Source organism: Macaca nemestrina, chromosome 5, assembly GCF_043159975.1.
Source record: "Macaca nemestrina isolate mMacNem1 chromosome 5, mMacNem.hap1, whole genome shotgun sequence".
NCBI lineage: Eukaryota > Metazoa > Chordata > Mammalia > Primates > Cercopithecidae > Macaca > Macaca nemestrina.
The window spans coordinates 103,573,692-103,597,525 of record NC_092129.1 but is presented as its reverse complement, the minus strand read 5'-3'; the positions used below and the strand labels follow the sequence as shown (position 1 = coordinate 103,597,525).

The window sequence follows — 23,834 nt, the reverse complement described above, 5'->3', positions numbered from 1 at the left end:
TCACAGGCAGAAAGGGCGGTTGCATTTGATAATACTCCCCAAGGTAAGAACAGAGATAAATGTCTACTAAAGTGCAGAATCTAAAGCCTGCCCAGTTCCAATGGCGAAGAGAAAGGTTTTAAGGGTAACCTAATTTTAGTGTCTCACTTAATTCTCTCCCAGAGATGTCCCTGCTCCTACCATTGGCCCCTGCATGGAATTTACACTGGCAAAGAAACCATGGGCTCTGGATTCTGTCCCTGATTCTTCCTCTACACCATTTTATCTGCACTTAAAGAAGTCACTTAACTAAGTTGTGGTTCAGTTTCCATTTATGTCATATGGGTATGATATCAATTCACTGACATTCATTTAAAAAAAGCATCCAGTTCAGACAATGAATTACTAAAATTAGCTCCCAAATTCCATCTTGGTTCCAAAACCCTCCATTTTATCTAAAATGACCTAATTAATAAGAAAATTGAGATAGTATTATGCTGTCCTGTAATACATGTTAAAATACTCAACATACATAGTGTGATATCATGTGTATATTACTTACAGTGAGCTTCACTCAGGCACTAATCAATAATGCACAAACCAGATGGTCTTCTGGCATTCCACCCAGGAAATCTGTTCCCCAAAACAGCTACCATAATAGCTTGAATGATTCACATCTCAGTCAATAACCAACACTTCGCTATTAGTTTAATGAATATCAGCAATGGATTTTCATGGATTAAACATAGTGACCTAGTAAGTAGTATGATAAATTTTAGAACTGGCTCTTATTGATTACATTAAAGGTATCTAGGTATGGGTTGGTTTACGGCATTTTGGTGACACTCAACTCCTTAAGAACAGGGTATGAAATCCAGTGAGATCTATGCTTTCACCTTCAAGGATGACACTCCACTAGCTGGTTCTGTGTTCAGCCATTGGTTTAGGAGGCTTTCTAGTTGCCTGATACTGCCTATAAAAGGATGGATCCCTGCTGCTGGAATATGGTTGTGTTTGTCTCCAATAAACTCTGTATGTAAGACAGGGGTTAGAATATGCCAAAGGCATTGGGATTACACAGCTGGTTGTATGTGCAATTTTATGCTTGCTTTCTAATTATATTTGTTTAAAAATATCTGTATGTGTAGCAGAATTTGATCTGAGACCTGCTGTTACAAATAAGTGATACTGCAGTTATGAGGAGGTGTTTAAGCTTATCGATTTTAACTTTCTCCAGCAGCTTCCTTTATCTGCCAAAAAGAACCAAAGAGTTTCTGTATGGCCAATTGGCTTGCCACACACAGCTAGTAAGATTAGTGTAAGTAAAATTGCTTACTAAAAAAAAAACTCCATTCTCATCAGGCTAGCCCAGAATTTGTTTTAATAACTGAGCATCTAACTATTCTTTGTATTAGAGTATCAATTCAAATAAAAGCTTATCTTAGGTACCATTCAGGAGTGTGTTACACTTACTGCTGCTTCTCCCCTCATCTGATTTTTGCTTTGGAAAAGACCCAATAAACATTTGTTTGACAACTAAGTGCAAGGTACTATGCTGGGCACTAACAAGGGTACCATGGGATACAACTTGAGGTTTGGGAGCTTCAGGAACTTTCATGAAATGATGAAGTAAGCTGGAAGTTAAACTGGACTAGAAGTCAGGCGATCCAGGCTGTAGTCTGGATTAGCCCACTAGCACTTCTTTGGGCAAGCCAGCCTGTCTCTCTGAGCGTCACCTCTTTGTGTGACAGCAAAGGGGAGGCCCCTCCAGTTTCTTCCATTTTACCCATCTATGATGCTATTATCAAAGGCTGTGAACTTGTTCCTGCTGTGCGCCAGGCAATTTACTAGTTCTTAGGATTACAAAAACAAAAAAGATATGGCCCCTCCTCTAAGCAGGTCATACAATTGAGAATAAACAAAGTAGAAATAATCACAATAATAGTATATTTTTATAGTTTATATAGTATTATGACCCCCATTTCATTGAGAAATATCCAAGGAGCTTAAACAAATGCTGTTGTTTTTCCCCTCACAGCAGGTGGATGGCGTAAGTCAGAAGGTCATCTAAGACTACAGGAGAGGCAAAACCCATCATAGTTGTGCTGAGTAATTTTGACTCAAGTTATAATGTTGGACATTGATGCCACTCCCTGTTCATCAACTATCATCTAAGGAATATAAAAAGACTTTGTTCAAGCACGTATACCCTGCTATTTTTCCTCGAATTTCTGTCATTAAAATCACTCTGAGGCAACATAACCATAAACCTTTGACAATTTTACCTGAAAAGGATAATTATTCATGAAGTCGTTTTTGCATCACGATAAATAACCTTACCAAATACATGATAGGTAAGTTTTATCAACCTAAGAAAAGGATATATGACATCTTTTTAGCTCTTCTTCTCAAATTACCACCAACAAGATTCCCACCAGACCCTCCAGGTGAACATTTTAAAATCCAAGTCATCATCTCCACCAAACCTTTCTACCCCAACCACCCAAACCAACCTTCTCCACCCAATTTCTCCCTCACTACTAATGTTGCCATTTTTCTCTGTCAGTCATATAAGCTTAAAATCTTAAAGCTAAGTTTGATCCCTCTTTTTCGTCTCCACTGCTCAAGTTCTATGGACACACTCTGGCATATCTCTTTCTCTCTCCCTTTTAAAATTGTGATAAAATATGCATAATATAAAATGTATCATCTTAACCATTAGAAGTGTACAGTTCAGTATTGTTAAGTATGTGCAACCAATCTCCAAAACTATTTTCATGTTATGAAACTCCAGACCCATTAAACAACCCCACATTTTGTCCTCAACCCAGACTGTGAACCACCATTCTATGTTCTGTCTCTATGAATTTGACCATTCTATAGATACCTCATATTGATGAATAACACAATATTTGCTTTTTTCTGACTGACTTCTTTTGTTTAGCTTAATGTCCTCAAGGTTCCTCCAAGTTGTAGCATGTGCTAGAGTTCCCTTCCTTTTTAAGGCTGAAAAAATATTTCACTGTGTGTATACACCACATTTTGTTTATCCATTTATCTATCAACGGACATTTGGGTTGCTTCTGCCTTTGGGCTATTGTGAATAATGCTGCTGTGAACATGGGAATACAAATATTCCTGAGAAACTCTGCTTTCAGTTCTTTTGGGTATATACTGAGAAGTAGAATTGCCAAATCATATAGTAACTCTATTTTTAATTTTTTGAGGGACACTATACTATTTTCCATAGTCTAGCAAGCCCTTTCTTCATTCCTTTTCCCATGCCCTCTGCCTTCCCAGCCACGTTAGCTCCAACCTGCTGAAACACTCTCACCTCTTAGCTTGGTATTAGCATTGCATAGTCAAAATGCTCCCTCCAAATTCGAAAGTCTATCAGCCTATGATTCATCTTCATAGCTCTTATGCATCCATATATGTGTCCTCGGAAACATGCATGTGCAATGTCTTCTTTGCTACAATGAAAAGCCTTAAAGGCAGGGCAGTGGACTATTTTATTTGCTGCTAAAATTCCAGCACTCTACATTGCTGGGCATACAATAAACAGGGAAGAATTGATTATCTTTAAATGTTGAAGGCTTCATATTTTCCTAAATATGACTTCTACTCTCACTTTTGAAATTCCAAACTCAGGATTGAATCAAGTTTATAAATGGTCCTTCTGGAGATTCTCTGAGAGCTCTTTATTTGAGCCTTTAATTTTCTAGTTTGACTGTCTGTATTGATCAGATCGAAGAGATAAGGGCTAAATAGCTGCTTCTCTTGGGGCAATATAGAACCAGTCATCACTGGATCTCATATTGGACTTTCTGCAATTAGCTCTCTTTCCTTTAATTACAATCATTGTCTTCCAAATGCTCTATGCTAAGAAATAAATAATGAATATCTAATATTGTGGGAGTCTCATAGTAACAGATTCAAGGAACAGATTCAGTAGGTATAGTATTACTATCTCAGTGAGAAATTTAAAAGTTGTCTCCTTTTTAATTGGTTTGTTTTATTATTATTTTCCTGCTCTATTGGACAGATTATAATAAAAGAATCATGACTTTTGCCAAGGAGAGATGACATAAAAATAAGTTAAGACAGGAGAGAATTCTACATGCATGGTACAATTTTAAAATAAAATTATAATACATAATAAAACACAAAATGAGTTGCAGCTGTGGTTTGAAAAATCTTAAATAGGTCATTGAAGAGAAAATTGACTAATAAACAATCTCCCACACACTAACAAATCAGTGTACATATACAAATAAAATTAACTCATGCTATAAAAGGCTAAAAAGAAATCCATAAAACATATTGTAAGCTGCCATTTTTCCAGAATCGTTGGAGGAGAGAGGCAAAGGGTGGTCAGGTCCTGCTGAGCCTGGGTTAGAGAGGATAAGATCACGAAGAGAGGGAGAGGAAGGTGGGAGCAAAACCAGGAAGTGACAAAAGAGCATTGAACACTTGGTTCTGAGAATTCTAAGTTTCTCTGGCTGCCTTGATACATCTTACCAGGCCAGAAGCAGCATCTTAAAGAGCCAAACCATGCTGCACATACCTATCTTTTATCTCCTATATATAAGCTTTTTGAGGCCTCTGTGTATTAGATTCATGTTTGTACACACTAACAAAGAACTAACACACCACAAAAAGGTTAGTGCATGCTTAAGACAAAGAGTGAAATACTATGATATCTTAGAGTCTATGTTAAATTATTAATTAAGATTTTTCTGTGATCTATAACCAGGGTCTTCATATATTTCACTTTGCCTGGAACATCCCAGTTAACACTACAGTCCAAGCATAGTTCTCTCTTTCACTCTCAAAAGTGCTCAGGTTTGGAAGATAAATTTCATAAGGAATCGATATAGTCATCTAGTTTATGGCAGTCTGAAAGTTGATTTCTAGAATTCCCTGTTGTCAACTTGTTTACTGGCCGTTGTCTCTTCCTCATCAAAACAGAATAGATTATGCAAGTTAACACTGAAAAGACTATTAACTCTGGACGCCAGGTAAACAAATTTAGTTATGATTCTAACATTAGCAGTTTTCTCTAGAAAAATCATTTTCTAAAGTCAAAGAATATTTAAAGCAACATAACATTTTATATAATTAATTTCTTCCCAATATGAATGTATAGCAGAAATGTTACTACCTTCAACCTTCTGGCATATCATTAAATATGGGGCAACAGCCATATTGAAAATTAATTCACTCCATATATGTGTTTATGTGTGTGTATACATATGTGTGTATTTGGGAGAATGGAAACATTTCTGATGCTCTTAGGAACATAAGAGACTTTGGGTTATGGTTGCCATACTTGGCAATGACTTCATTGTTGGATTTGTATAAAAAGATAAATGAGGGGCAATTTTTATCTTTTGTAGAAAAAATTTTTAATTGCTTTAATGCATCTTACTATGGCTGCTTCTAGCATGTGCCATGTGGTTTGTAGGAATTAGGAAAAAGTCACCTCTCTGGATGGACCATATAGAAAAAGGAATGCTCCTTTCTCCATGCTGGACCAGGGCTAGATCATAGGCTGGATTGAAACGCTTTTCACTGAGAGAGGCAGCCCTGATTGTAAAACTAATTTTTTCTGCCTGACAAAATAGATACAGTCCCATAAAGGCTGCCTGTGAAGCGAATCACCATATTTTACATCCTACTTTTTCACTAGAATTTTTCAAAGGTGTCCATCTAAGAGGGAAAAAAACGCAGCCTTTATAATGCATGATAGTGGTAGAGGGAGGCAGGGGGATTCCACTTTAGCATGCAGAGAAGCTTTGGAAATCTCAAAGTTTAAAGAAACGTAACAAACACTTGATAAAAATCTTAAATCTACAATTCAAATAAGTAAAAATCTATGAATTAAAAATAGCTAGAATGCTTTTATTTTGAGGATTTTATTGCCAAAACCCAAAAGATTAAAAGAACAGATCAAACTGAGCTTAAAAGTCCCTGGTTTTTAATTAAACTTCTAAAATACTAAAACATGCAAACATGCTGTTATCTCATATGAATCTCAGATAAATAATCATCAAGATGATGACAACGATGAATATTAATAACAGGGCTAGAGAGGAACAAAAACACAAATACATGAGAGGGTGAGATTCAGAAAGTGGCAAAAAGCGGAAGATAAAAGAGATACAGCACAGACTCTAGAATCCACACAATTGTCACAGTCATAATGGAGCTACCTATTCACACACACACAAACACACACACACACACACACACACACACACACACACACAATCTATGGCTGAGGAGGTCCAAAAATTCTGAAAGCAAGCCTTGGTAAAAAGTATCACAAACCATGTAGGAGTCCATTTCTGAGCATCCAATACCTGAGTAAGGAGACATACTGGTAGCTCTAAATTTTACCTCAAGATCTAATTGCAATATAAAAATAAAACTACCAGACTGGTTTTTGTATAGATGTTGCAACTGCAATGGTGCTGCATAAACAGTATTTTTATGTATTCTGAATTTATCTGTCTGTTCTCCATTTCTGCTATCACAGTGGTGCCCAAATCTAAATAATATAAATGTTTAAAGTGGTATTTTTTAAATAAAAATATCTGCAGTTTCCTAGAATAAGAGAAAACTTTCATATTTTGATGTAACATTTTTAATCACTGACAAACCAAACAATATCCACTGCACTGATCTGTTCAGAACTGAATCCAGAGAGTACAATTCTTAAACATTGCTGGTTGAACTATAAAGAAATCACATCATTAATTGTTTGTTCTCATCATGGGATTTTCTCTATCTGACTTTTCCATGTACAATCAACCTGAGATTTATTGACTTAACAGTATTTTACATAGATTTGTTAAGAAACATAAATAGGCAGTTTGCTTATACTAGTGCTTCCCAATCTCTTTCCATTAAAGATTCTTTTTATGTTTTAATATATCTTACAGTTGACATGCACACATTTTCCATTTCCTTTAGTGTCTCGTCTCTGCATTCAAGTATGTTGTTTTGAGACCTTACAGTAAGTTTAAATATAGTTTTCCTTCTCTACCTTCATGTCTGCCACTATTCAAACAACCATTGTGCCCAAATCTATTGATACATGTGCTTTTCTCCAAAAAAATACTTCAGCTCAAATCTTGAATCTTTAAGTTAAAACTAAGCTTCCCACCCCCTCAGCCCACACAAGGCCTCAGCATCCAGTCTGGGCCCTGGTTTGGTTCCTTGCAATGTTAAAGTCACACTACAGGTAGCTTGGACCCATTCTCTGTGAAATAATTCCTAGAGTGATTGAAAAGAGCACATCCTCAGAAACATTGGTACCAAAAATATATAAGAGATCAAAGGTGCTTTTTAAAAGACCAAGAAAGAAAAGGAATAGCATAAAAATAAAGCACTAAAATATTTTGTTTAGATATCCTCTAATCTCTATGAGGGGTCTTAGAGAATGGGGCAGATGAGTTAAAGTTAAAGGAAAAGGAATAGAGGTACCTGCAAAATGTTGCTCTGTGCCTGGGATCTGTAAGTGTGGCCCATCACTCCTACCAGAGACCAAAGGCATCCATGTTCTGTGCTCAGAGGAGCACAGTAGCACTTCAGCTAGCAGACCCTCTGAAGCAAAACACCTTCCTAGAAGAGACATTGCTTATTAAAACAAGCAAGCAAAAAAGGTAGCATTATTTAAGAGACGTAATGTTGGCTTTCATCTTTTGTTTTAGGATTCTCCTTATAATATGCCAGTATGAGTGTCACAACCAAAATGTCACTCACAGAGCACAGGGTCAATCTTTTAAATTTAATTTTCATTGAAAATAAAGTGTATGCATTCAGTTGATAACTAAACCAAAAGTTTTTTTAAGCAAGTGCCTATGTGTTAATGATTGCTTCCTTATATGCCAGATAAGTTAATGAAGGCATGAATAACTTTTTGAAATTAGAATGATGGATACATGATGGCTGAAAGTGAAAACAAATAATAAAATAGTACCATTCACAAACTGCGTCTTTGTGGAACCACTAGGCTAAAGATTCAACACAAGAGTTCATAGTTTTCCCATATCTGCTGCCTCAAAAGCAAATGCTCAAATTACAAAAGCTCAATCCAAGGAATCCTTCTGACAAGCAGAAATATTACCTTTGTGCTCTCCAAGACCCTATTAAAGCTACCAGAAGCAGAACAGCAAGGAAACAGTAAAAAGTTTCTGCAATAATAACATCAGTGATCTTGATAGAGCGTTATATTAGGTGTCCCTTTGGAAGAAGTAAGAAAAGATTATTAAGAATAACAACCACCAAGGATGACCAGATTCACTGGCTCCTTGTGAGTGAAAGCCCCAGGCAGTTCCTGAGCCTATTAGAAAGTCTGAGACAGCCAGGCCAACAGAGGATCAAATTGTATCCAGAAGCCAATAAGTAGACAATAACATAAATGCGTGGGTTAGGTTTGCCATCTTGCTGTTCTGGGGTTTCTCGGCAAATTTGGTTTATTAGTATGAGGATGAACACTCTTTAATGAAACCAAGGTTTATTGACAAACTGTGCATAACCCGTGAAAGCATCCCTGGGAGAAAAGGCCCTTTTCCTCCCCTGAAGATCCCCCACAGTTATGTGATGGCTTTGTTTATTTTTCTAACCAGAAATGCTCTTTTAATAAATAACGTGTCATTTATTATCTCCAGAAGTCACATGTTTTACAAGCAATCTGTTCTGTCTCCTTTACTTGTCTCTTAATCGAATTCTTTTGCTGTGGAGACTTTGGCATTGAACTATACTGAAAACCGTTACATTTATCTATTCATCTTAGGTGATAAGATTAATTCCACTTCTAAAAGATTGCTTTGGACAGCCCAAGACATGAAACAGAACTGGAAGCATATTTAATGTCGCTAACCTTAGTGACAGGGCATTCAATACAATTCATTAAGCATAATTGAAAAAGAAATCCTACAATGAAAATGTAATAAGAAACGTTGTGTAAATTAACTTTTTGAAGTATATTCTTCCCGCAGTGCACATAGTCAGCTCTCATTAATTTTAATGGACATAACTTGCTTATATATCAGCTGAAGAATTTCACCTGCTTCTTGTAAAACTGGCTGCATAAAGAAAAAGGTGCCCACAAAGAAAAATGGACATTGTTGCTAAAGACTGTGTAAATAATAAAGTATAAAGGCATTATAGTTAATTAAATGCAAGTTGTTGCATAGACTTATAAATGAGGAATTATGAAGTTAATTGTTTTTTTTTAAAGAAAGCACCCGGGAAAATAATGTTGAGGTCAGACCACATGTATTGTTGACTGCTTTTCCACTCAAAATATAATTCTTCCACCAATATGAACTGTGAGTTTGAGGGTAGAGATAGTGTCTTACTCTCCAGCACTACACACAGCATGCACTTACCACCCAAAGGGTGCTCTGTAGATAGCTGGATTGAAATGCACTGACTATTCATTGTTTCCTAAATTCTCTCCAAACTTTCACACCTCTGGACTTCAGCTCATACTGATCCCTCTGTCTAGAACATCCTCTTATATGCCCAATCCTAATCGTCAATTGCTAAATCCCCAGTCAAGCCACAAAAGCTCTATCAAATCTGGGAAGTTTTTCCTGATCCTCCCAAATGAAGATTGTTGGATCAGCATAATCTCATAATGCTGTTACATTCTTAAAACTTACTGAAGACCCCAAAAGGGTTTTATTTATATTAATCATACCTATCAAAATGTACCATATTAGAAATTAAAATGGAAAAATAATTTAAGTATCTATTAATTTACTAAAATAACATACTCATTTCATATTGGCATAAATAACATATTTTTATAAAAATAAATCCATATTTTCTCCTCAAATGTGAACAGATATTATTTAGCATTTTGCAAATCTTTTTAATTTTTTTTTTTTTTGGTTGTTGTTGATATGATGTCTCTCTCTGTAGCCCAAGCTAGAGTTCATTGGCATAATATGGGCTCACTGCAACCTCTGCCTCCAGGTTCAAGTGATTCTCCTGCCTCAGTCTCTTGAGTAGCTGGGATTACAAGCATGCACTGCCATGTCCAGCTAATTTTTGTATTTTTAGTAGGGATGGAGTTTCACCATGTTGGCCAGGCTGGTCTCGAACTTCTGACCTCAAGTAATCTGCCTGCCTCAGCCTCCCAAAGTGCTGAGATTACAGGCATAAGCCACCACACCCAGCCAGATCTCTTTAACTTCTGCTTTAAAACAGAACACTAGATTCTCATATCCATTTCTGCATTTGATACGTTGCAATAAATTGTTGGGTTGAAACATTTAAAGAAAAATTGGCCCACATGACATGTAGTTGGAAAAGAAAGGAGTATTTTCAGTTAGTTGTGGGTGTTCTTGATATTACACCAAAATTCTACAAATGGTAGTTTCTTAAATGTTAGTTGCGATATGCAATCTGAAAAAATATTAATGAACTTTGTATATTTTGTTACATTATATTATTGTTCTATTTTGTATTTTGAATAAATGTTTTTACCTATGCATGGTTTGTAATATTATGCATCTGTTTGTTTTTTTTTTGAAACACTTCAGATGATTCCAATGTGTAGCCATATTTGAAAACTACTGCTCTAGAATTTATGATCAGAGCCATAAGGAATTAGAATGTGTTTCTCTTACTTCCACTAATGTTGGCCATAATAATACCTCCTCTCTGTTATTCTGGATATAACACACACACACACAGAGAGAGCGAGAGAGAGACAGAGAGAGAGAGAGAATGAGAATTTGAAGATTAGGAGAAGGAGGAAAACCAGATGAAGCTAGGAAAGGTATGTGGATCATAACATATCTATTATTTTGTGAGTGCCTAGTGTGCACTATACACACACAAAAATGCATTTTTTTCAGAACCATGTAAGATTATATTGCAATGCCTCTTTACTTTACAATGCCAAATACTTTCATGTATGTTTCTTAGAAACAATGACTACACAGCTATTAGAATGGCTAAAATCCAAAACACTGACAACACCAAATGCTGATGAGCATGTGGAGCAACAGAAACTCTCATTCATTGTTCCTGGGAATGCAAAATGGAAAAGACACCTTGGGAGATCATTTGCCAGTTTCTTACAACACTGAATATACTTTTATCATCTTGCAATCATACTCCTTGATATTTACCCAAATGAGTTGAAAACTTTTATGTCCACATAAAAACCGGGACATTAATGTTTATGGCAACTTTATTCACAATTGCCAAAACTTTGAAGCAACCAAGATGTCCTTCAGTAGGTGAATATGTAAATAAACTGTTGCACATTCAGACAATGGAACATTATTTAACACTAAAAATAAATGAGCTGTCAAGCCTCAAAAAGACATAGAGGAACCTTAAATCTACATTGCTATGTGAAAGAAGCCAATCCGAAAAGGCTAACATACTGTATGATTCCAACAATATAACATTCTGAAAGAGGCAAAACTATGGAAACAGTAAAAAGCTGAGTGGTTACCAGGGGTTCGGAGGAAGAAGGCAAAAATAGGCAGAGCATATAGGATTTAGGGCCTATGATGGTGAATACATGTCATTACACATTTGTCAAAACTCATAGAATGTACAACATTGAGAGTGAACCCTAATGTAAACTACGAGCTTTGGGTGACAATGATATGTCAATGCAGGTTCATTGATTGTAAGAAATGTACCACTGTGGTGTAAGATGTCAATAGTGGTGGAGGCTGTACATATGTGAGGACAGGGGTATGTGTCCTATCTGCTCAATTGCACTGTGAAACTAAAACTAAAATAAAGTTTAATAATTAGAAAACAAGGGCAAGGGCATTCTTTTACAAAGCACAGTTTAATTATCAAAATCAAGAACTTACTATTTATGTGACTATTATCTAATCTACGGAATTTAGTTAAATTTCACTAATTATTTCACTAATGTCCTTGATAGCAAAAGGAAGAAAATGTCTTTTTTTTTCTGATCCAGAATTATACATTGCATTTAATTGTCATGTCTCTTTATCACCTTATAATTCCTCAATCTTTCTTTGTCTTTCATGACCTCGACATTCAAAATGTATACAAGCCCTTAGTTTGGGTTTATCTGATGTTTCCTCATAAATAGATTTAGATTATGTATTTTTGGAAGGATTAGCTCAGAAGTAAAGTGTTGTGTCCTTTTCAGAGCATAATAATAAGAAGCACATGATATCTCTGTCTCATTATTAGTGGCATTTATTTGATCACTTACTTAAGGTGATTTCTGCCATGTTTCCTCAGTGTAAATCTTTTTTCCCTTTGTAATTAATAAATACCTTCTGGAGACCTACTTTGACGTGATGTAAATGTCCTATTTTTCATCAAATTTTCAACCGCTAGTTTCTTTCTTGGTTCTTGGCTAAAATTATTATTACTACAGTGACTGCCAACTGGTGATGTGTCTACTTTTTAATTCCTTTCAAGTTCTCCCTTCTCTTTCAGCAACATCAAATATTTCTGTTATTCTGAGAGTGACATAACACTAACTAAGCAGCAGCATTGCTTAATTGCATTCTCAGAACTGATCAGATTCTAATCAGTCTAATTAGGTTTGTGTCATTCAGTACACTCTAGGGCATTGCTAGTGGGGCTGCCATCAAGCAGATACCTGAAAAATCCCTGGCTGGCATGTCTCTTCTAGGCTCACTGAAGATTTCCAACTGTTGTTTAGCAGAGGTAAGAACACTAAAAACTCGTTGAATTTTCCTGAGTTTTAAGATCCTTGACCCAGAAAAAGAGTGGATTCCTGGGCTCCTTAAAAAGGTATTGGAAGCCAGGCACGGTGGCTCACATCTGTAATCCTAGCACTTTGGGAGGCTGAGGTGGGTGGATCACGAGGTCAAGAGTTCAAGACCAGCCTGACCAACATGGTGAAACCCCATCTCTACTAAAAATACAAAAATTAGCTGGGCACAGTGGCAGACACCTGTAATCCCAGCTATTTGGGAGGCTGTGGCAGGAGAATCACTTGAACCTGGGTGACAAAGGTTGCAGTGAGCCGAGATCACACCACTGCACCCCGGCCTGGGTGACAGAGTGAGACTCCATCTCAAAAAAAAAAAAAAAGATAATTGGAAAGTCTTTAGACCAGCCATAATTGTCATTTCTAAGGTTTGAACTAGGAATCATACAACCAAATCACCTCATTGAATTCAAATGATCTAGCTTCAGAGAAAAATGACTTTTTCTCCTATCATATGCATTCTTCTTTTAAGCCTATGCAGTGGAATTTTTAAACTTCAGAGAATGTATTCTTCAGTTCTATAATTCCCATTTGATTCCTTTTATAATTTATATATTTCTATTAAGAATTATTCCCTTTTATTATATGGGAAAATTTTCCTTTATGTACTCGAAAACAGGTGTAATTGTTTCTTTAAAATCTGCATCTGCTAATTCCAACATTTGGACTATCTCAGGGTCAGTCTCTGTTGTCTTTTTTCATGAGAATGGTCTATTGGTTACGTTTTCTTGTTTCTTTGTATGGCAAGTACTTTTTCATTATATCTTGAGCATCGTGAATAATGTGTTACACAGACTCTGGATTCTGTTATGTTCCTTTGAAGAGTATTAATTTTGTTGTTAGAGCAGTCAGTTAAACTGGCTGAACTCAGACTGAAAACTCTATATTTTCTATGGTGAATGGCAGCTCAAATTCCTTTACCAGTTCAATTCCTTTACCATAGCTGAGCTGCTAGGAGTCTGTCCCACATGCATGATTTGAGACCACCCAGAAATTTGAAAAGAGTTTATGAACAGCATTGTGGACTCCCAATCTCTGGCTCTTTCCTCTACAAGATTTCTCCTTCGCTTTCCAGTGTCTGTGGTTTCTCTGAACTCTGTCATTTACTTCTTTTAAACAGTAAGACTATATGAAGTACTTTAATAGCTACACTGTATAGCACACTGGGACCTGTACTCAGGCAAAAAGAAAAAATATCACTAATTGATATTTATTTTATTTAATGTCACTTCCCCTCCAGTATTTGCCTGCTTTTGTTCACTTTCCACTGCCATCTGGCAAATAATTTTTTAAAATATTTTTTCTAGAATTTTTAATTCTCTGCAAAAGTAAGTATTTTGCCAATTAGTAAAGACAGAACAAATCATCTTATTGATAGTTATTTGAGATAATGGATTCCTCTTTATCAAAAACATGGTTATATTTAACTTAATTTCCTTTTCATTGATTCATCCCTTCTTTGCTTAACAGATTCACCGTGTTGAGTGTTGTCATGAAACCAAAAAATGAGAAAGCACGACCTCTGCCCTTGGAAAATTTGAAATTTCGTTGGAAAGAGGAAACATAAACTCATGAAACTAAATAACATACATTATTGCTTGCATGTAATCTAGTATCAAGTGAGTGTTACCAGTAAGAGTGTTCTTGTTACTCAAAGTGTGCTCCCTGGATAAGCAGCAGGGTAACCCCTGGGAGCTTTTGAAAACTCAAAATCTTGGGTCCCACTCCAGACCTAGTGAATCAGAATCTGCATTTTATAAGAGCCCCAGATGACACGAATGAACTTAAAGTTTGAGCAGCACTTTTCTAGACGTTCAGAAGAGAGGGCTCCCAAAGGAAGTTTTAGGGAAGGTTTCATACATACTGTGAGATTTCAGAGACACATACATATAGAGATTTCAGGCTCTGGATGATCCAAGAAGACAAGAAGAGCATTTTAGGTGGATAATACAAGGCGAAATTGGAAATAAGTTCAAACTGGGGACTAGTTAAATATAATCCTGAAAAAAATAAAGTTGACACTTGTGCCAATCAGAGTGCTTTCATCTGCAAATTAGAGAAATCACAACCAGAAGAGGTTTATAAGGACACTATTATCTCACATTACTAGGTCAGTTTTAGGGATGAGTAATCAAATAGTTCAATGAGGTCATCATAAAAGCAGATTCCTTTCTGCTGTGCCATCTGCTGATCTCCAGGATATCGACTCTTAGGCTGACTCCCCCTCATAGCCTCCAGATATCTGACTCAGTTTCAAGTATTCCTTGAGGATACATCTACCCTGTCTTTGGTTGTTTTATTTATTTATATATATATACACACACACATATACATACACACACACATAAATACACACACACATACACACAAACACACACACACAGTGATAAAAACCTTCCCAGAGGCTCTCAGGAGATTTCCTTTCACGTTTTCTTGGCCAAAACTTTGTAAATTACACATGGTTTCACCAATTACTTGGAAAACAAATAATGAGACAACTGTAATTAGCTTAAAACAATTAAGAGTTACCTCTTTGGTTGGGGAAGAGTCTAGCTATCCTTGAAGAGATGCTCATAGGAGGAGAGTAAATAAAAACCAGAGTTCTATTTTCAAAGAAGGGGAATGGCCATTGATTAAACCTAAAGTGTTGCTGCCTTTCAAAATTTCACTTTGTCACGCTGAGTCTTACTCTATAATATCACCCTTATTTGAAGAAAGGAGCAATTTAGGAATAAACTATAGTCAGCAAATTGATCGGTAAATAGACAGAAAAATATATAACTATTTAGCTTTTCATTAGCATACTGCTCATTTCACCCATAAGAAGTCCTTTTCTGTGCCACATTTTAAAGAACTTATTTTAGTTTGAAGAGCATCATTGTCAATAATAACTCTAAATTATGCCAAATGAATAACTTTAAAATCTAGCCCACACCCATCACTTTTTCTTTCTTTATTGGTTTGCATTTGCTTTTCTGATACTAAGAATAACACTTAGGAATTATTGAGTGACATCTGGTTTATTATACATCTGTTTCCTCTTGCTTGTTAAGGGGATCATAACACAGAAAGACAAAATTGGGAGAATAAAAGTACAATCAAAGAGTAGGACTAACCTCAAAACTCACCATAATTAAAAATAAAGAGAAATATGCTGAAAAAATTGCTTGCCTTCATCTGGACATCTGTCTGTACATTTGAAACCTTATTCTGGAAATCTCCATTTTACTTTTCTCCATTTTTGTATGTGACTGAAAGTTTCACTTTCCATGGACATCTCTTTTGCACATCTTTTTACATTCAGCCTTCAAGAAAGCTCACCTCTTAAAAGACTAGAAGGTACCTCCTCCCTGCCTTTAGACACCAGCATTTACCCCATGCTTAAGTCTAGCGCTGTCACCAGTAAATAAGTGGAATCAACTAGTAGAGGACGCCCTGCTGGACAATAGTTGTTGTTGTTGGTGGTGGTGGTGGTGATGGTACTGGTGGTGGTGGAGGGAAGTGATTTGAGGCTCTGGAACCCTTCCAACTGATATGAATGGTTAAAAAAAATACTTCCCCTATGTTTATAACCACGTTTTGTGTTTTCCTCATTTCTAAGTGAAGAAACGACTCCTTCTTGTCTTTCCCAAAAGCCTACAGACCAAATTTAGAGGAAGCGTAAACAAATGATTTGTGTGTCCTAAACACTTGGTTTGCCTTGAAGAAAGGAGAAGGTAATTTTAAAGGGATTATTAGAAGGACCTCACATCTTCCTCTAACCAACAGCTGTACTTAACTGTTCCAAACTAGCAATGTGGATTAATAGCTCAGCACCTCAGTTTGAGTCTTGAATTCAGCATTTCTAAGGATACAACACTAAGCACATCAATTACACTCTTTTAGTATCATTTTTCTCATAATAAAAATGATAATTATGGTAATTGGGCCTGTTTATGGTGAAGATTAAATGAGAAAACATTTGGTAAATGCCTGCCTCCTAGAAATGGCATCTGTTATTATTTCCTTCTGTTTAGTCAAGACTGTGACATAACGTATAAAAAAGTCTCAAATCACCAAAAAAGTCACTTGCATTTTTTTCTTTATATTGATATCCCAAATAAGGAAAAGAAACCTCTAAGATCACTGATACTTGTAGTGGTTTTTTGTTGTTGTTGTTGTTTTGTTTTTTTTTCCTAAGTAAACTGAGTTCATCACTGGCTTGGAAATAAAAAGACTGGCTCTAAGTCTGACTCCTCTACCAAGCGCCTGGGGTTTACAAAATGGCACTTAATTTCTCTGGATCAGAGTTTCTTGAGAAACTTGGATGAGATGATAACCCATATCATAAGACTTATGACAAACAAAAGGAGTCCCTACTTTATGTCGTTCACTGATAAGATGATTTATAGATATCATCAACAAAAAAGAAAAAGGCTAACTCATTAAGATAGCCTCAACTGAAATACTTTTGGTTTTTCCCATGACTGTGTCTAAACTTCCTAATTTCTTTAAATTCTATTTCATATTCAAGGCTCATTTCATACTCACTACCTTCATGAAGCCTTCTCCAATCCTACCAACTCAGGGCATCATCTTCTCCTTTGAACTCCCATGACACATTGCTTTCATTTCCCTCATATCATCATGTTCAGGTTAGTGTCAAAATTTATTTTGTTTCTGTCTTGACTCTCCCACACTCACCACAACAGAGCAATAAGTTCTTCATTGAACTGCTTATACTTTATGTGTAATTATTGCTCCTTGAAAGCAGGACACTGCTTTGCTCATAATATTCCCTGCAGCTCCCAGCATAGCATCCTCTACAGTGCACACACAATCAGTAGTAATGGTTGAATTGAACTGAATTAAATTAAATGAAAGTTTTCTTTAATGAAAATATTTTCTATAATGAGGAGTCATTGTATTGCTAAGTTTCTATGTCATTAAAACTTCATCTTACCTTAGAAATAAAACTATAAGAATATAACATACTTTGGGGTTAGAAGATAAAATGCCTGAAGAGAAAAATTGTTAATAAAACATTTAAAAAGACCCTATCATTTCAGAATTTCTAAGAACAAATGTTTTAGATTTTAACATTTCTCTTGTTTGGAGACTCCAGATGAAATAATAGTTGTGCAAATACTTTGTAAAAAGTAAATCATTATGTAAACATCATATTTTGGAAGTATTTACTAGTATAATATAAAACATTATTTTCTTGGCTTGAAATAATAAAAGAAAAATTTCACCACTGAGAATAAAGAAATAAAATCAATTTTTGTACTTATCAAATTTGACAGATTCATGACACATCAATAAGAAATATTTTAAAACCCATTTTATTGTAACAAAGATGAACCATACTTTTGAAAGATTCAGTTTTTAACAGCTAGAAAGGCACATCAGTATTTTAATTTCTGTAATTCATTTTTGATTCCCAAAGTGATGACTGTAAGATCAGTAATGGGCACACAATCACACAGCCTGAGAATGTACTAATTCAAACTATTGCACTAGTTTCATCTGGTCAGTCAGTTTGTTATTATCCAAATCAAAGTAGCCTGATAAGGCTGTTTATTTCACAAGTCATTCATTATAAAATATGGAATAGGTTTCAAAACTATATCAAATGTTGTAGGAATATACCACAAAAAATAGGTTAAGTTTCTCCACATGATCCCCCAGTCTCTCCCTTTAATCCAGGTAAGCATTTTTTTCTGAAATTTTCTTTATTTAATTTCAATATCTCTGTTAGAGATTTCCATGTTAGCTCACATATATCTTCTTTGCTCATTTCATGTATTCTTATCTAATTTAACTTAACCTAACCCAGGTAGCTTCCTTCTCAAAGCCTTTCTCCAGTAGTCTTTGGGTTTCTAAATACCCTTTCAACCCTAACTATTATGAGATGACAAAAGATGGGCAGTAAATATGTTCCCAACAGAAACAGGTGTTGGCAACCTAATGGATTAAAAAGTCCCAAACTGGAGATACCACCAAGACCCAACTTGAAAGTATAATGTTTCCATTTATTACAACAAAAGCAAAGATAAATAGATGGGACTTAAACTAAAAAGCTTCTGCACAGCAAAAGAAATAATCAGCAGAGTTAACAGGCAACCCACAGAATGAGAGAAAATCTTCACAATCTATACATCTGACAAAGGGCTAATATCCAGAATCTATAAAGAACTCAAACAAATTAGCAAGAAAAAACAATCCCATCAAAAACTGTACTAAGGACATGAATAGACAATTCTAAAAAGAAGACATACAAATGGCCAACAAACATAAAAAATGCTCAACATCACTAATGATCAGGGAAATGGAAATCAAAACCACAATGCAGTATCACCTTAATTCTTCAAGAATTGTCATAATCAAAAAATAAAAAAAAATAGATGTTGGCATGGATGTGGTGAAAAGGGAACACTTTTACACTGTTGGTGGGAATGTAAACTGGTACAACCACTATGGAAAATAGCGTGGGGATTCCTTAAAGAACTAAAAGCAGATCTACCATTTGATCCAGCAATTCCACTACTGGGGATCTACCCAGAGGAAAAGAAGTTATTATATGAAAAAGATATTAATACTTGCACACATATGCTTATAGCAGCACAATTTGTAGTTGCAAAAATATGGAACCAGCCCAAATGCCCATCTATCAACAAATGGATAAAGAAAATGTGGTGTATATATACCATGGACTACTACTCAGCCAGAAAAAGGAATGAAGTAATGGCACTCCCAGCAACTTGGATGGAATTGCAGACCATTATTCTAAATGAAGTAACAGAAATGGAAAACCAAGCATTGTGTGTTCTCACTCATAAGTGGGAGCTAAGCTATGAGGACACAAGGCATAAGAATGATACAACAAACTTTGGGGACTCAGGGGAGAGGGTGGGAGGAGGTGAGGGATAAAAGACTACACACTGGGTACAGTGTACACTGCTTGGGTGATGGGTGCACCAGAATCTCAGAAATCACCACTAAACAACATATTTGTGTAACTACACACCACCTGTTCCCCCAAAACCTATTGAAATAAAAAATAAAGAAACAAATAAATCCTAATAAAGCTTTCCTGAAGACCAAAAAAACTAAATATAAAAATAAAATCTCTAGAAATAAACCTAGACAGATATGTGATGAGAAAAAAAAAAAGAAAATTAATGTTGCCATTTATAATTACCCAATGTCATTCACCAGTCTAGCTGGCTATTGCTTTAGACAAAATGATCACTAATTACAGCAAAAGGCTATGAGCCACATTTTTAAAAACAGTTTCAAGGAATTATTTCTTAGCATCATAGTCCCATCTTATATACCATGTTGTATCAATACTTTACATTACTGCAAACTTTAGAGGTGTTCTTCGGCTTCTTTTCAATGGTTTCCTTTCATTTGTTAATATTATCCCTTTATCTCTCTGCACTAAAGGTAGCATCACACCCCCACATCTGATACAGTTACAGCACCCACAGCAGAACTTACAATGGAGAACATGATCAATTCTTCCAAAAGCACTGTAGGCCTACCCAGAAGCACAGTCATTATCTTAGGTGCTTCTGTCTAATGATAGAAAAAACTTTTTATAATATGTTTGCAATAGCATTTTTCCAAAAAATCTGAAATTTATTTTACTCCAGAAAGACATTAAGTTGTTTCTGCATTCAAACAACTCTTAATGCAATAGTTCAGTATACCCAAAACTTATGCTATCTCACTGCAGTATCATTCACCTTTGTTTTTGTTACTCCCAAAGGATAAAATCTCATTTGTGCAAATTTACAAAATATCTTTTTATAAAAATCTTTTTTTGCAAACAAGTAATGAGTAGAGCTAAAGTTCCCAAGGGGTTTCTGTTTTACACAAAAACAAAATTTGTAGTATTGAAATATTGAATGACTAAAATCTATATTTACTTGTTTAATCACTTGCCTTCATAAATCCTCTAGACCTGATATCCCTAATTAACATTCATAGCATCCCAGGTGTTCACAGATGTGTTAACTGCTAATGCATACTTATCTATTTCAACGAATTAAGAAAACATGCTGAGGGTTTTATTTTGCAGTGTGGCCAAATTATGCTTTGCTGTTTACATCATTGAAAGAACTAAAAGGGTTTTCCTATCTGAGATTAAGCCCCAATATATCACTTGAACCCATAATAAATAGAAACTAGGGAGATAAGAAAATCTTATACTGGGATTGAACAAATGAGTAAATTGATGGTAGATAGTGGGATCCAGGTTTCTCTCTGCTGAGAGGTTATAGAAGTTGGAAGTCAGAATGAAACATGTGGTATGGGCTTGGGGTCAAAGACATCAGTGTGAATTCATGTTTAACTTAAAATATATACAGACAGATAAATACAGAAATGATTGTGTATATGTGTGAACACATGGGTTAGTATACATACATATATTTCCTAGCTCTGCCCTCTGAGAGGGCCTTCTAGAAGCAATAACATCCCAGGATGAATGAGCACACCCAATGCCCAGATCTTGGTTTCTAACACCATTCTCCAGTGAAAGGAACTGGGGCTCCTTGAGAAATGACTGACTCTAAGGTTGAGACAGAAAATATACAAATGACCCTGGAACACCACGTAGTACCAGAAAGTAAGGAAGTGCTAAGTAAACAAAATGATGGGGACCTGCCAAAGGTATACATGAATTAACCTGAGATTATTCAAAGGGGGAGAAGAGACAAATCTCCCATGTAGAAAAATTCCAAATAATTTACATAGATACTTATCCCTCAAGGAAGCAGAGTTTAACTTCCCATCCCTTGAATATGGGCTGCACTTACTAACTTGCTTTCAAGTACTGGGGAGTAGGGAGACTAAATTTACAGTAGAGAAACTTGGCAAACACTACCTTGACAGGTGGTCAGGGTTAACATCATCATTGACCAGTCATGTTGATAGCATCTACACTTGATGTTATGTGATAAGAAGGACACTTTATCTCTGTGGTATTATTTCTAAAATCTCATAATCCGAGACTGATTGTAAAAAGAAAACATCAGACAAACCCAAATTTAGATAGTTCCACAAAATATCCAACCAGTACTCCTGAAAATTATCAAAGTCATCAAAAAAATGTTTTTTAATCTAAGAAACTTATCACAGCCAAGCAAAGTCTAAAGAGACATAATAACTAAATGTAATGTGTTTTCCATGTAATGTGTTGTCTATGTAATGAGATCCTGGAAGAGAGAAAAAAGGACTGGATCCTGGAAAAGAAAAGTCTGTTAGGAAAAAAAGAGTTAAATTCAAATAAAGTGGGACATTCATCATACTCACCAATGCTGGTTCCTTAGTTGTGGCAAATATACCATTCAGAACAGGGGAAACTGGATGAGGAGTACATGTAAACTCTGTACTATCTTTGCAACTTTTCTGTAAACCAAAACTATTCTAAAAGAAAATTTTATTTAATTTTGTTCATGTGAGAGCAAGTTTCAGTATGTTTCCTAAAATAAGAAACTTTGAATTAAAAGTTGTTTTGCTCTGGGAAAATCAACACAATAGACATCTTAGTTATGCAAATATAATACAAGTACATATTTTTCACTTTTGCGGAAAACCTAAGTGCAGTGAAATAACCCAAATGTTAGCTATTTCAGAGGAAGAAGGTTAGCAGTCTGTTTGGTTAGGTAAGCTGACTATGTAATAAGTTTTGCCACCTTATGACTATGCAGACTTTGTTTTTTTTTAATTTGCAAAGAATATGTATGAGTGGTTTAAATTATTGGGTGTCCAGAACAGATGAGAAGTCAAGCTGGAGAAGACCTCAGGAAGAACACATAAACAATTGTAGATCAACTGCCAGATACTACACCATCATAGACTGGACTAGTGAAGGCTGTGGCAACATCTAACTATAGTTGACTGTTTAGGAAATTAAAACATACTCTTCAAATACTTATTTCTACTCACATAATTGGGAAGAGACATGTCCTTCTGCATTTTCATTCAAATTCTCCTCCAAAGCCAAGCAAAACTGACTCTGTTCTTATATACGGGTGCTGAGATCTGAAAAGACCACAAGATAAACGTGTTGATCAAATCTAAATTTATTAGCTGATCTTTGGAGAAGTAGACAGTCAAGAGACTGGTTATTTATTCTGAAGAAAATAGTTTTGGCTAATGTTGCTCTTGATAAGAATTAAGTCTCTAAATTTCAAATAATGAGTTACAAACTCAAGTGTCTACCAGGTTTAAACAGATATCACAAAACAGGAATCAAGGAAAATAGAAATCAAGTTTAGACAGACCCTGTTTAAAAGTAGTGGTGACCATTAGCACCAATTGACTGCTACCTTGTGGAAATGTAATGGGTATTTTTTAAGAAAAAGAAGAAAAGCCTGATTTTTGTCATGAAGGTTTTGAAATATTAGCATTGGTTCAAGAAAATGTAAAACACTGCATGGGCCAAATGAATTATCTGTGATATTAATTTGTACTAAAGGCAATTAATTTATAATTTCTGGCCTAATTATACCAGTATAATTCTGGATTTTTATTGTTTATTGTTGTCATGCTTTACCCAGGATGTTCAGATATACAATTAACATACATGTGTCTTCAGTGTGATGAAAGAATCAAATTCAGAAAAGGTTGTTGTAGAATTGTTACCAAAACACAAGTGGTCCTGTCTAGGTCCTGCTCTTCATCAGACAGAAAGCCAATCACTGAGCCAACAAGTATTTTCAGGGAAGAAGGCTTTAATCAGGTGCTGCAGCTGAAGAGATGGGAGATCAGTCTCAAATCCATCTCCATGACTGATTAAAATTGGGGGTTTATATGCAGGAAATAAGTGTAACCCTGTGTGGGAAAACAGAAATTAGGAAGGGGTAAGGAAGAGGAGTTGTTCAAAAGGAAGCAAGTGGCCCATTAGGCAGTCACGCTGAGTGAGGGGTCTGGCATCTTATTATCCAGATGTGATGATCTGGTAAGTTTCAGTTCCTTATTATAATCTGGGAGGACTGATGGTTGATTCCCTGAGAAAGGAACTCAGATAAGACAAATGAAACTTTCTCAAGTTTTAAGACTGGGAGAATCAATTTCTATGTTTACTCAAAAGAAG

General features: G+C 35.6%; 1 long non-coding RNA gene across 1 annotated transcript in view; it reads right to left on the bottom strand.

Annotated features, from left to right (window-relative positions):
• LOC105495731 (uncharacterized) overlaps positions 1-23,834 on the bottom strand; it is a 90,069-nt gene that overhangs the window by 57,096 nt on the left and 9,139 nt on the right. Inside the window, exons 2-3 of the long non-coding RNA XR_011623096.1 lie at positions 23,384-23,572; positions 22,685-22,780 (exon numbers count right to left, since the gene is read on the bottom strand). This is a non-coding gene — a long non-coding RNA (uncharacterized lncRNA). The remainder of the gene's footprint in view (positions 1-22,684; positions 22,781-23,383; positions 23,573-23,834) is intronic.